The sequence below is a fragment of the Lepisosteus oculatus genome, chromosome 14 (genome assembly GCF_040954835.1).
Source record: "Lepisosteus oculatus isolate fLepOcu1 chromosome 14, fLepOcu1.hap2, whole genome shotgun sequence".
NCBI lineage: Eukaryota > Metazoa > Chordata > Actinopteri > Semionotiformes > Lepisosteidae > Lepisosteus > Lepisosteus oculatus.
The window spans coordinates 34700099-34715776 of NC_090709.1; the positions used below are offsets into that span (position 1 = coordinate 34700099).

The 15678-nt window shown below is 40.1% G+C and overlaps 3 non-coding genes across 3 annotated transcripts; all 3 read left to right on the plus strand.

Annotated features, from left to right (window-relative positions):
* The first annotated feature begins 60 nt into the window (after window positions 1-60).
* trnay-gua (transfer RNA tyrosine (anticodon GUA)) lies at window positions 61-148 on the plus strand. Its single transcript is given in 2 exon segments — window positions 61-97; window positions 113-148. It is a non-coding gene; the product is annotated as a tRNA-Tyr (tRNA).
* Window positions 149-3808: 3660 nt separating this feature from the next.
* trnal-uag (transfer RNA leucine (anticodon UAG)) lies at window positions 3809-3890 on the plus strand. The gene has a single exon. It is a non-coding gene; the product is annotated as a tRNA-Leu (tRNA).
* Window positions 3891-7171: 3281 nt separating this feature from the next.
* Window positions 7172-7244, plus strand: trnak-uuu (transfer RNA lysine (anticodon UUU)). Its single transcript has one exon. It is a non-coding gene; the product is annotated as a tRNA-Lys (tRNA).
* Window positions 7245-15678: the final 8434 nt, after the last annotated feature.

The following is a 15678-nucleotide window of genomic DNA, read 5'->3' on the forward strand; positions in this document are numbered from 1 at the left end:
GATTTAAATCACCCATTTCACATTTTACTTCATTGGGCCAGAGAGCAATGCTGCAACATCCCTTCGATAGCTCAGTTGGTAGAGCGGAGGACTGTAGTGGAGTCAGCAGGGAATCTTTAGGTCGCTGGTTTGATTCCGGCTCGAAGGAAGGTGCTTTTCGTGTACTTTAATCAAAGAGTTAAAAAAGCGAATCTGTTTTATTCAGACATTGATCAAAAGCTCAATAATCGACGAAGCAAAGGCTCCTGTTCCGAATTCAGCCCACGTCTGATTGTCTTGTTTTGGCCAAGATCTGATCTTTGAATTAAGGGACTACACTGTCTGCTTTGTAATTCAAAAATACATACAAATGTCAAGTTTTTTGTAGATATAAAGGTGTTCTCTGTTTTCAAAGGTAAGTTACTTAATTGGCATAATGATTTGGTATTGATTTTGTATCGTTGTATTATAAAGTTTGTGCTTTCTGTGTTTTCATCGTATTGTGAACTTATTTTTTTAAACAAATGCTTACAAAGGCAAACACGGCACACATCTGTTTATACAGTGTACCAGCGGTGAATTGTACATTTGTATTAAGTACAAGCTACTGTGCACTTCTGGGAGTATAACAGGTTCGATATAAAGTGGCAAAAATATAAAAGGGGAAAATACCCCAGACTGCATGTAAAGCCCTCGTTGTGACTGTTTTAGATAAAATGGCGTACTATGCACAAAATGTTGCAGAAACACAATCTGATATTTTGATACAGGTAGGCCAGTGCTTCCAAAGCATGCAGGTGTAGAACAGGACTTATTGCATTTTTATACAAAAATTGGTCGCTTGCAGATTAGAATGGCATATGTTTAGCAATAATATTATTTATGGTACCTGAAAGTTTCAGGTTGTTGCACAAAGCTAAGGTATGCGTATACGTGATCTGACAACTGGAATCAATTTCCTGTCGTTAAACTCTGTTTATTTTTAAGTTGAGGCCCAGGATCCAAATCTTCAGTTCTTATTTTTTAAAGTGATATCTTTCCTTCCTGTCGTGGAAGTAACACGATGTGAGCAATTGTTTTTTTTACATTGCGATCCAAAGAGCCTCAGACGCACAGTCTAACAGTAACCAAACCAGAATGGATTCTGCTGGGAGCCGGGCTGAGCTCATTCTTACTCCCTGTGCTGAAAACAGAATTATTTCTTCCCCGAACATCGTCTACAGATCACTAGTGCGTTTTTAACCTTCTCGCAGCTACGGGCGAGACTGACGCTCATGATATGAAGGCACCCGCTGGAACACATTCTCTAACTCTCACAATCGCTACAGACTTCGCTTTTTAAAAAAAAGTAGATATAGCCCTGAAAAAATCATTAGCTTTATCAGTTTTTACATTAATCTATTTTGAATCAAAGTTTGATTTATTTTATTGCAATTTACATTATAATAATAATAATAATCATCATCATCATCATTATTGCTTACACTTATATAGCGCTGTTCTGGATACTCCACTCAATGCGCTTTACAGGTAATGGGGACTCCCCTCCACCACCACCATTCTCCTGAATGATCACAGAGAGTCAGGACCTCGGTTTTACGTCTCAGTCGAAGGACAGCACCTGTTTACAGTTTAGTGTCCCCGTCATTGTACTGGGGTATTAGGACCCGCATGGACCGCAGGGTGTGCGCCCAGCAACAAAAACCAGACATGTGTCAGGCTCGGCTTCGAGCAGGACAATGACGTCACGGGGACAAAATAGAGGAAATCAAAATGGTTCTATAAAAGACCTGTGTCAGCTGTTGGTTTGCACTCTGGACTCTGGACGAAACCTATACACCTATACACTTAGGTGTGTTCAGTTTAAATCAAAATGCTTTACTAATACAAGAGAGAAGTATAGTATGAAGGATGTGACAAATGCATGATTTCTTGGAACAAAACGGTTTTTATTTGCGTTCGAAATGAAACGGAATTTTAGTGCGACACACAAACCCTTTGTCTTTTTTAGAGTGATTTTTAAACAGACAAAAATGTAGAAAACGTGTTTTTTTAGCCCTACAATAGCAGGGTCAGTGACGTAATGAATAACGCGTCAGGCCTCGCGTCCGAAAATTATAGGTTCGACTGCCGTCTGGCTTGTTGAGTTTATACCACTTACATTCTTTTATATAAATGAACTGCACCTGAAAGCTATAGAAAACACTTTGGGTAAGTTGTCTGCAGCCTCATGCGAATTTCGACAACTTACCCAAAACACTGTACTGTCTGGAGTTCAGCTCCAGCTCTGAACTCAATTGCAATGAAAAACCATGCGTAACAAAACTGGAGAACAGCTGAACTTGTGTTCAGTTCGGTGATGAGGGTTCAGAACTGTCCTTGTTGTAATTAGCACGAACTGCACAGGCTCTGAATCAGACCATGTCAATTAATCTGATCAGTGTAGGAAACATTAATGTAGAATTATTAATAGGTTTATTAGTTAGTTAGTTCAGGTTTACCCACCTGAACTAATGTAGAATTATTACTTGGTCTGTCTCTTGTTTGTATATAAATGAATGTCTCTGACAACTTAATGTTAGTTTTACGATGTAGGTCAGGCGTTGACATATGCACGAGTATACGAAATGTCTCACTCCTGATTCAACTCATGTTCTATAGGAGATTGGCGATTCCTCCTGTTTCTCGTACAACCATATCAGAACAGAAGCCCGTGTCACCCAGCTCTGATTCAAGATCAACTCGCATCTTTATCCCTTTTTTGTTAGTGATCATTATTTTCTTTAGTTATGATCAATATTGAACTTTTTCTAAATGAAATGACAATAATCAAACATGCAGGCAGATTTTTTAAAAGTATTCGGAATTGACAGGGTGCCCCTTTGGAAAAGTCGTCAGAAAATGTGAGAAAATGAAAGTTATGTAAGCTCTCACACAAAGCATTGAAGATTGGAATCTGAGTGTAAAAAAGCTACCCGTCTCCCAATGATAGGCAGGGATACACACCATGACTCGAATAGACTCAGCAAACTTTAACACCTATGATATTACGAGTGCTTTGCACGTGTCGAATTTCAAGAAGGAACTACTACAACAGTTGTGGACATAATTCATTACCACCGGCAAAGTCCAATGCCGGCAACTTCTGAGAAAATAATGTTCACTCATGGAATTTGGTCTTTGAACGGCTGGCGGGAAAATTCATTTATACTCCTGTTGCACCCTCAGCTGAAACATGTTAAAATAACAACGCAGATTTGTTGGAGAACCTGAAAAGAATTATTGGGTTAGCACTGTATGTATTCTTGTATATTTACTTTAATTTTAATATAAATGTAAACATGCATGCTGTATAATCTATTGTAATTTTAAAATATGTTAGCTGAGGAATCGTGGGGGGCTATTATACCTTGTTTAACACGCAAGGAACTGTAAAAAAGGCTGGTATTTGAAAAAAAATTGGCGATCACAAGAAAACCACAATTTATGTGGTATTATCATCAATATCCTTCAAAATCTATGTTCAAATGAAGGATTTAAAGAAACTATGAAAAAAGCAACAGTAATAGCAGAGGATTTTGATTTTTGCTCTTCAAGTCAGTAGATCGACATAGAGTTGCGCCCCTACAAACAGCACAAAGGATGAAACCCACCTCTTTCGTTATTGCTGTTTGTGCCAGTGAAAGTAGCATTTGTGCTATTGAAAGCATCTCGGAAGATGAAGGTGCAGTCACTTCCACATGTCATGATATCATTAGATCCGATGACAAGAGCTGAAGCCCCCGGCATTTTCCAAGCCAGGAATGTGAGGAAGATGGACATGGAGGAAGGTAGTGTGGCCGAGCGGTCTAAGGCGCTGGATTTAGGCTCCAGTCTCTCTGGGGGCGTGGGTTCGAATCCCACTGCTGCCAAATGTTAGTGTTTTAAGACCTGCAATACGATCAGTAAAAGTGCTTTTTGTTAGGCTGCGGGAGGTGTTTAGAGATAGACTTTCTAAAAGACAGGCTTAACATCAAGGCAGAAAAAATATTTTGTTTTCTCAACAGAAATTCTCTTTGGCACGTTCAGCTTTATGTAGGGAACAACGTCTGCCGAGATCACTTTTGAGGCAGTGCACATGATAGTGTACCGGCAAGTACATTTAATATTGGCTGTGGTGGTGAGCTGCTTTTGTCTGTGAAACTTTTAATGCTTCACGCCGAATCGTTGGCAGGGGTAATAGCTTATCTTTGAACAGAGCGCTCCATCAGAAATACTTTGTTCGTGCTCAAAAGAGATCAGAGGATTAACTTCATGAATTCACATAGCTTACCTTACAGGAAAAAATTAAAAGGGGAATTAATTGTGCTTCCTGATGTTGTTCCTGTGGTTTCTTTGGATACAGAGGTGAATGTTCTTTGACGTTCTGCTAGAGTATCCACTGGGTGGGCTTTATCAATCAGCTCTGATAGGTCATCAGTGCTCTGTCTCCGGAAAATAATCAGCACTGTCGTTTTTTCCTGTGCTGTCTTTTAAAACATATAAGATCACGAGTTTACAGATTTCTCCAAATAACAACTATACATTTTAACCCAGCGGTTAGCATTCCTTCAATCCAATAGTTTTACTCCTGGTAAAAAGCAGCGAAATATATAGAGAGATGATATTCAAATATTTCAACATTCTTATTGGATTACCTGTATGGATATATCGCTCAGAATTCCTAATATGATTTTGAGTTCAGTTTTGCTTTACTACTTTCAGAGTCTTTTATTGACCTTGCTGAAGCAGAGAAGTGACATAATCACAAATACGACCTACCTGTGCTGCTGTTTTTGGTTAATAATGATTAAAAAAAACAGCTCCTTGCATTAAGAGCAAGAGCAACCAACACGCTCGCTTGTTGTGTTTGGTATTTTCCGGGGTGCTCTTCCTCAGCTGCAAAGTTATTTGGTGAGCAAAGACCTCTGAGAAGGAGTCTGAATCCGTCAACAACACAGGAATTCTAAGATCGCACTGCCGTCTTGTGTACAGAGATCTGCCTTTTCCTTATAGAGTTTTTTGGTATATAAGAACACGTATCCTACCTTGAATGCTAGTTTCAAAAGATATGTTACCGGATCACAGATTTTCTTGAAAAGATTTGGGGATGCACCTACCAGGATTCAAACCCGGCTCAATTATTTAGAAGGCACCTATACCACCAACGCACTTCTGAGAAACACCGGCACATTTCCGCAATCCTCCCTCTCACCTACAAAGTTATGAAGAGACAGACGTCCAATGAAAACTAATTTGATTCACTCAAGGCTCCGCTCTTTTATTGTGATGTCATTTTAATTAATGTTAGCTGTGATAAGGTGTTGTTTCTGTCTCTTAAAGTTTAAGTCTGCTCCTTTCTTCCTGGTTTAGAAATAACATGTTTAATGATTGTTTACAAACACCACTATCAATTATTTGTCCAGCTCTAACGCCTGTGTGCGTTGACAAGGTATCTCCAAAGGACATATTAAATAACATGATCCTTCCTGTTACCATTCCTGTGGTTGGAGCGTTGTTTCGCCCTTTTTCGTTCTTCTACAATATTTGCAGACAGGACTTTATCACTCGAGTTGTACAAAACAAGTCGGTCCATGAAAATCATCTGTACTGCTGTTGTTCTATGCGTAGTTTAATCAAGGTAGTCGAGTGAGGAGGTAAAAAAGCACTCCCCGTCGATAAATCAATCATCGTCGCCCGTGTGACTGGATATAAAAATAACGGATTCATTTTAACCAATCTCTGGAAGCTTCGATGCGGTTATTTTTCCTTCCTTATTTCTTCATTCCTATGAATTTACTCTGTAGTAGAGGAAACACAAAAGTGGGAAACTGCAGGCATCCTTCGTTAGTGGTGGATTGTGTTCAGAGAGCATCAGCACATCTCAGTTCTGTTAATAAGTCTGTTGGGGATATACCCCAGTGGTAGAGCGCATGCTTCGCATGTATGAGGTCCCGGCATCTCCAGGTGCTTTATATTTCTGTGCTCACATTGCAATCTTCTGTTGAATGTGAACTCTTTGCTCATGTTCATAGAGAGCCAAGTTCACACAATTAAACTCGGGCACACTCGAAGTGCTACGGTGTTGCTCTGCTGTTTTAAATGTACCTCTAAAGCATTTAGTTCTGTTAACTACCAAATGATTTGAACTAATTTTATGTCATATTCAGGAAATCCAGAGGTCTTCAGACGTGTCGTGGCTGTTGAAGAAGACACCTTTTGAATCTCACCCGGGATTTCTTGAGAGATCATTCAGCGAGCGAGTCCTCCCTCTGGACTCCACACTGAGCTGAAAACTGCGCAAATTCCATTGTACAACCGAGAAAAAAACTGATGGACCAAACAACGACATTTGATGATTGCAAGAAATTCAAGAAACACAACAGTCCGAACACAGGTTTGAATCCCGAACGCTTAATTTAAAAGACAAAGCGAAGGATACGACCTGTAAACTCTCTTCATGTCTTACAGTTTATGATATAAAAAAACCCTTACTTTCATAATAATTTCTTGCTGCTGATAGACTATTTATTGAATTTTAACAAATTCACAATTACAAACATTTTGGGTTAAACAGTTACTGACATACTTTAACGAAGAGAAACGTTAGTGCCTTCCGGTGTGTTAGCCAATTTCTCAAAACAATATTTGTTAGTCTCTCGGGAGGCTGAGCAAGGTGTTTAGAGATATAATTTCTAAAAGGCAGGCTCCCTGAGCTTAACATCAAGGCAGAAAAAATGTTTTTTTCTCTACAGAAATGCTCTTTAAATTTCAGCATAGTTACAACTCCCTTTATAAAGGGTGTGCACACTTATAGAACCAAGGCATTGAAACGTTTTTTTTTAATTGTTGTTCCAAAAAATGTTCCATTTGTTTTCGTTCTTAATGTTGTTGATTTTAAGATCTTATTAAATGCGAAAAAATCTGACAGTGAAAAAAGGTCAAAATGCTATTGAAAAAATCAGTAATGTGAGGAAAGATGAATTGTGGGAGCCCCTTACCTCCCCATGTCATGCTGTATTTCTCACTCATTCTACTGGGAGTGGTGCCGTCGCTTCTGGATAAAGTCTGTCAGTTGACCTTCCAGACGGGTCAGGTACTGTATGACTGCACTTCGGCACAAGAAGAGACATGTGACTTGCGAGGATCACAACAGTGTCATTCACCGTGTAGAGCCCGGGTAGCTCAGCTGGTAGAGCATCAGACTTTTAATCTGAGGGTCCAGGGTTCAAGTCCCTGTTTGGGTGTTTGTGTTTTCCTTAAGTGTATTGTGAATTTAATTATAAATCGTATTTTATCTTCCACTCTTCTAGCTGTACTGTTGATATTTTAAAAGTTAATCATTTGTATTTTCTTTAGTGTTTCCTTTCACAAACTGAAAACGTTCAAGACTATTTTGTCACAACACTCCATGTAGATAATCACAGGAAAAGAAAAGGAAACGCAGTGAGGAGCTCACACAGTGAGTACTCTTGAATACAACAAGGGGAAAGGCACACTGTGGAACATCACGTCCAAGTTTACAGTGACAGCTTCTATTTCCATTGATGAATGAGACAGATTCATGAGGAGATCCTCAGCACAATTAAGCGAACACATTGCTATTTCGGTCTGATGTAGAGGCTCCATGTGTGTCAGCAGTACTATAAATTTTAAGTCTTATACACTTTCAGGGGCTGCATCTGTAGGGCTTCATCTAAGGAGACTGTTTTACTTTACCACACGGTTACATTCACCCACCCAATTTATTCTCAGAATACCCAATGGCTCAATAACCCTGTTTTCCCTTGGGAACCACCAGTGTACAGTCCCATTCCATTCAAAAATATAACAAATATATTAAATTAATATATTCAATGAATAAATATATTCAATGAACTGTGTAACAGAGCGCTGGAACTGTTTTTAGGGATGGCTGAGTGGTTAAGGTGTTGGACTTAAGCTCAATAAGCAAACGTCTATGTGGGTTCAATCCCTGCTCCTGTAATTTGCTTTTGAAGTGACAGAACACTTTGAAGATTTACACTCTATTAAAATATGTATTTACTAAATTTCAGTTCTCCTCACACCCTGGGATTACTGAACTCACACTATCACGTACTTAAGGCTTTACATGCATTAGCTGTGATACAGCTCCTAATAAAGACAGAATGAAACTGTATCAATAATAAATGACATGTTTTAAACAAACGTGTATTGATAAACTTCATTATTAATAAAAGTGGTGTGACGGGAAAGCAAATTAAATATTACAATGATATTCCAAGCAACTGATGTGTGCCGGAACCAAATGTCATCCACTGTGGGCTTTGTAAATTGTTTAAAAATTGTAAGTGAAGTTGAGATAATTAACAATTTGTTGAATCCTGCAGTTACAGATTAAAATGTGAGAAGAATTTCTCTGGGTTTATCTCTGTCCGAGTGCCTGATGTGAATATGCTGAACGCAGTGTCTTTGATTTATGTACTCAAACAACCAAAGAATCCCATTCTTGTCATCCTATGGTTTGTCAAACGTGATTTTTTCAAAGTGGGTGCGATTTCGTTTAGTCTTTCGCTCTTGTACTAGAGCAGTAATGTTTCTAGACGTGCATGAGCATGGTATAGCAGGCTGACAGCAGGAACACGTGGCCCACAAGCAGTGACAGTATCAGAGGTGTCTGCAGTATGTTGGTTTGTGAGCAGCGATAAAATAAAATGCCGAGGAAGCAGGTGTGCCTGCATTAATAAAGCTCCATCGAGCGGAAAAAGTAACAGAAGAACCAACCTAAATCCAACAGAAAGTTTCTGCAGCTGAAATCACAGGCAAAACCACTGCAGGCTTGAACTCACAACCTCAGCATGACTTGACTATGTACTGCGATATAAGTACAATGCACTGACCAACTGTGCCACTGGAGCTGCACAATGGGTTTGTTACATGTCTTAGATGTATTTATTGGAAGGTTGCAGAAATCATAAATCACTGATTTCATTATCTGCATGTTTAATATCCAGGAGAGAGAACTCCTTCAGGTTCTACAGCTCATAGGTGCACTTTAAGAAATCTGCTTTTGTGAGATGGATCTCCGAGGTGCAGCTTTTTTCTTATTACTAAAGATACCTCTACATTGTAAACTATTTGAAGACCTAGAAAAAGGAACATGGCATTAGTTGAAATAAGCACTGAATGGGTTAAAACCCACGCTCTTTGAATTGCTAAAGCGATGCCTTGAGGAGAATAAATCAACATACTGTATTCACACAGGTCACTTGGCCACGGACAAGAACGATCAGCTACCACCACTATTATTATAATTATTATTATTATTATTCAACCATTTGGGGAACAATACAGTTTAACAATCCCACTTTTCTTATGGCAAGAAAAATAACATGAGACCACTGTAAGAGGACGAGTGTTGTAATTGTTTGAACAATTGATTTCTATTTTTCCCTCTTATGGGCGACCCTGTGGTATTTCTTTTTCAATTCGTTGTTGTGCACGGGCTAGTTCTGCAGCGATATTTGCCGCAAAAATTTCTGTGCAGCTCCGTATTAAATCTGTTCTCAACTGCAATGGACAGAAGACGACTCCAGTAGATAGCTGTGTAGTTCTGTAGGACCACACACGACACAGTGATAGCGCGGCTCTTAATGGACTGGTACACAGACCACATGAGAGGCAAGCAAAACGCTTTTAAAATTCCAAAGGCTCACCAAGTCAGAGGAACAGCAATGAACTGAAAAGATCTGTTACAGACGTCTATGTAAACCTCTTTAGAACTATAAAAGCCATTTGTTTAATTTATCTGTAGATTAACACTCCCAAGTAACAGCACTTTACAGTATATTAATGTTAATTCTGCTGGTGGACATTAGCTGGTGTTTTTTGTAACAATTTGTTTGCTCCGCTGTAAGGAATAATAATAATAACATCACTTTATTAACCCTTTACAATTTATTGCATTAGGAATGATCTTTTTGCATACCCCAGCTTGCTCTCCATGAGACACACAGATAAGGAGAGAGCCTGGGGTCAGAGCACAGGATCTGCCATTGTATGGTGCCCTGGAGCAGTTGGGGTTAAGGGCCTTGCTCAGGAGCCCAGTGGAGTAGGATTCCTCTGCTGGCAGAGGGATTTGAACGAGCAACCTTCCAACCACAGGCACAGATCCTGAGCCACAGAGCCACTGCTCCACCCCAAGTATGTAAAGTATAGTAAAGAATATACAGTATATAAAGCACGCAAACCTAAATGTTCAAAGTTTTCAGGCTCTTTAGCATTTTCCTTCACATATGGAAAAAGTTTGATGTGTTCTTGTCACATTTCTCCAAGTAGATAATCTACACAAGAGCGCATGTAACAGTAAAGGACATACAGTGAGGAATTCGCGCAGCTTTCAGCTCAGTGCAGAGTCCAGAGGGAGGAATCGCTCGCTGAACGATTTCTCAGGAAATTTCGGTTGAGATTCAACAGGTGCTTCTTCAACAGCTATGACAAGTTGGAAGACTCATTGAAGTCTGAAGAGATCAGCCTCTGTGACAGAGTGTCCAGTGACACTAACTAACTGTCCTACTGTTCTCTGCTAACGTAGAGGGTGAATGTTGATTTAGGTGAATGTAAGGTTTCTTTCTTGTAAAATATTTTCGAGCGTATTTTTGCTGCTGAAAATTAATCTTGTGTATTTGAATGAATTCTGATATTGTCACCTAATTCTATACATTGTTTCATCAGACTAGAACATTTAGAGGAGCTCAATTGCATTAATTAATTGCATAGTGATATTATTTCTTGCCGTTTAAATACTTCAGTCAAAACTGTAGAGAAGTTGCTCCTGTTTTCACCATTATAAGAACTGTGATGCACCAGTATTATTTACTCTCATAAAAGTATTGTAATTGTATTGTTCTGTTCCGTTACAGCCTTGAGTGACACAAATCTTCTCCTTTACTGCACTACACTTCTCCAGAGGCCAGTTCAGCACACAAGGATCCTCATTCAAACAAACACTGCAATCATTTGATAAATGCCATTTCTCATCCTTTCTCTTAGTGTTGGTGCTACTACTGTATGCAAAGGAGGCAACTTGACAATGAAAGGTATAATCATCTTAAAGAGAGTCTTCATGAAGGAGTGTGTCGGCAAGCTCTCCTCTGGCAATTGACCGGGCTTGTGAAGAAACCAATTTCATTCAACAACCATACAAAATGCACAGCTTAAGGCACATGAAGCACAATTCGTGGGCTAATTGACACAAAACAATGTCACTTCACCTTATCCACAAAGCTGTTTTGCTTGTCTGACCACCTCTTCCTACATTACAGTGAGCACATACTGTATATTTCAGTATCTTTTATTTACCTTACTATTTTACTGTCCCTTTCACCCATGTGGAGATGTATCCACAGCGAAAACCCCGTGTTTCTCCCTACGTTTGTGCCAGTTTTACAATCGGTGTAGGAGCCTGCCTTACAGAAGTCCAGTGGCACAGTTGGTCAGTGTGTGGTATGCATGTAGCTGTGCACAGTGGAGTTATAATGAGGTTGTGTGTTCAAGCCTTCCCTGGAGCATTAAGTCCTTTGAACGTTTTCCACCCAAAAAACGTTCATTCGCTGTAGTAGTTTCACTGTGACTTTGCAGGTAAAATATTCTTAATGAGAATAATATTTCATATGCGATAAATAACTGAACTAGAAAATATTGGAGAGAAATGGCTAGTCACACTATTTGCAGCAGGCACTCAGACAGAGAAATGTCCTGTCATTAAAGAAAATTCATGAAGAAGAGGAGTGACATCATTGCAAAGGCGATATTTTCTGATGTCTGTCTTGGTTAATAATCATTTGCGTGGGAATTACTTCTGTCATTATTACTAATACTGATAAAAACAGAGAACTCACAGCTCTCTGGAAGTTGGTCTGGACTCTAGAAAGTGTTTTTATTTGCAAGCGGCTCTGGAACTCAACACCTGTTGATGGGTCACTTCTGTCAGACACACCAGTGGAACCCAAGCCCACCTACACACACATTCACACACACTAACAGATATACTGTACACCTACACTCTCACACACATTTACACTCACAGACACATCACACATTTATACACACAATAAGACACTCACACACTCACATATATACACTCACAGACTCACAGATACACAAATAGACACTATATACGCACATAGACACCTACATACACTCTTAGGTACAGACACACTATAACTAACACTAAAGCAGATACTGCTAATATTACCACAGTAACACTATCACCAAAACGTACACTATCATTGTTACTAACACTGACAAAAACTACTACTAGACTAATAATACTTATAATAACAGTAATACTCTCATGAAAACTAACATGATGATGATGATGAGTGTTAATACTCTGACACTAACACTATAAGTATCACTAATATTACATAAATACTAGCATTAAAACTAAAACTATCAGTAATGCTATCATCATTAATACTCACATAGACACTACACACACTGACAGACATGCCCACACATACACTTACAAATATAAAACTACACACTGACAGACACCACACACTCACGGACACAAACCATACACACACATTCTCAGGCATGCATTCACAGAAACAAATAGACACTATGCATACTCATAGACACACACTTATAGACACCAAACACTCAGAGACCCCACACGCTCACACACTAACAGACACAACAGGCTCACAGACACACACCCACACATGCACAGACACCACATACACATTTAACTACAGATACACGATAACTAACACTAACACAAATACTACTCATGTTACTTACAACAGTAACATCACTAACACTGACACAAACTATTAATAATAAAAGTAATGCTATCACTAAAACTAACACTACTACTACTGTTAATACTCTAACAGTAACAAGATAGTTATAATTAATATTAACATGAATATGAACATTAAAACTAAAACAGTAGCTCTATTGTCATTAATACTCACATGAACAGTAGCATTAAAACTACCAGTTGTACTCTCACTAATATTAACATGAATACACTAGTAGTAGTCGCTACCCATGACGTCACATCGCTCTCTGTGACGAAGGCTAGACACCTAGACGCACACAGTGACGTGCCGCTATATATATACTTATGGTTTATAAACACTGGAAAAATGCAATTAACTGTTACTACATACATTTATCAACTTGGAATATAATTTTCTAGATCTCGGATACAGTTATCTAAATAACAATATGAATAATCATTGTTTACTTTCGGATTGAACATTATTAACACTAAACGCACTATAGTAATTGATCGATACAGTCTTTATTGACTGTTTTCTAGATATTTAAACAGGGTCAAGAAAAGAATCAGTACTCACCAATCAGTGAAGTTAATCGATTATTCCATGATCCTTCAGTTGAATTAATTGGTTGTCGATAGATAAGTGATCAATATCTCTCCTCCGTGCTCTCAGCGCACCTCCCAGCGGTCTTGCTCCCTGATCCCGGCGCTCTGGCTGGTGTCTGTGACGTCACAGCGCTCTTTCTGACAGAGCAGAGCGCGTCTCCGCTGGAGGAGACTCCTGTCCGGAGCCCGGGGGGGCTTTTCTTACAGATATAACATCTCTAAAACACACCGGGCTGTGAAGAGAAGCGAATAACAGTTGGAGAAGGAGAGCGACAAACCGAGAAATGAAATTCATTTAACCAAAAAAATAGTTTACTTCACAGACTAATGAGTTGTATAGCATACTTCCGTAGAGCAGAAGAGAAAGGGCACAAGTCCCTGTAATAAGCGCTTTTAAGCGTTTTACACGAATCTCCACAGAATAGAAGCAAGGAGGATCAGACTCCTGATCCTGGAGGTTGAAAAGCATCTCCTGGTTTTATTTCCACTCAAGCTGTCAGTTTGATTATTTATTTAACTGTTTAACTGTTATCAGACTCTCTTTATCTGTATATTTATAAGTCTCTCCGTGAGAGACATGTGGGAGACGCTGAATCCCAGTGCTGGTGTGGAATCACACACAGACAGGTCTTCTATGTGATCTGAGTCTCACTGCTCAAAGGTACAGACTGGTCAACTAGTCACTATTGTAGACAAGACCATCAGTCTGCTGCTGCTGCTGCTAATCATATTACATTTATAAGAGAAGCAATACTGCTGTTCATTAAATCAGTAAAAATAATAATAGATAATCACATATTGCTCAATTTTCAGTAAAACACTTCTGACAGAGGGATTGAGGCTGACTTACAGTAAAGACAACGAATCAGGGCAGTAATACTGAAGGGCTGGAGGTCCTGGAAAGGGTTAATAGAAGCTTCTTGCTCCTGACCTGGAACAGAGCCCACAGCTGCCAGATCAGTGACCCCTGAGCCCAGTTCACAGAGAGGGGAACCAGGAGCTCTGCTGCTCTGTCTCTAAGAGGCTGTGAGGAACAGGAAAAGGGGGAGATGTGACCTGAGTCCAGGCTATTCTGTCTGATATTGTTCATGTAGCAGCACTGATTGTCTGAATGTCCTCTGGTTCTGGATTGTCAGGATAAAGAGAAGGATGGAGATGAGTTTCTGTCTGCTCAGGAGGTAGGAATTTGTGTAAAGTACTGAGGGTCCCAGAGCTCTGTGTGTGAGTCTGAGCTGTGAATCTGACTGAGAGGAGATAAAGATTTTTTTTTTATTCTGCCTCTGAGAAGTCTTTTCCTTTGCCAAGCAATGTAACATCCCCTTCAGATACTCTGCACAGGCTGTCAGAGTGAGAGAAGAGGAGAGAGAGATGGACAGATAAGAGCACACACTGCTAGAGAGACAGAAAGGGGGAGAGAGAGGAGAAGGAGCAGGAAGACAGTGCAGGTGTTCAACCACACTGTGACCACAGGAGACAGGAGGCTTTTCTCAGCTGCTGAGGAGCTCAGGATCATGGCCACTCAGGCTCAGAGGCTCTGGCAGCAGTCAGGTCTGAGGGCTTCTGCTCATACTGACACTGGAGCTCTGAGAGTCAGCCTCCATTCTGACAAGAACAGCCCCTCCTGTTCAGCCCTGAGAGACACCATGAGAGAACTGTGTGGGGAGAGGACCAGTCACCCTGTAGAGCTCTGAACACTGGACTCTCCTGTGTCTCCCTGTGCAGCACTAGAGCTCTGAACACTGGGCTCTCCTGTGTCTCCCTGTGCAGCACTGGAGCTCTGAATATTGGGCTCCCTGTGTGTCTCTCTGTACAGCTCAGCTCTCAGCTGCCTCATCACACTGACACCCACAGCCTCACAGTACAGCCTGGCTTCCTGTGCTGGAAGAGGTCGGAGGAGCACAAACCACACACTCACTGCAGGGTCTGACCTGAGGCTCCAGTGAAGCTCTGCCTTAAATCACCGCTGTATTAACAAGGACTGAACTTTTTTTTATAATTTTGTTGCTTTTTCTAATTTGAAACTGACTCCTGCTCTGTGGCTCCTGCTGCTGCAGCTATTATGGTGAAGCTGTAACACAAGAACTCTGCTATATTGAACAGGAGAGTTTAAATACAGCATAACTGCTAATACTACTACTGCTACCACAACTGCTGCTGCCACTGATACTACTGCTACTACTACTGCTACTACTACCTATAATAATAAGGAAGAGGATGTGAGCTGTGCCCTCACACTGTTCAGACTGGTGGTGTATCAGTGTATCAGTATCAGTTCAGCTCCACTGTGCTGTTAGAGAGTC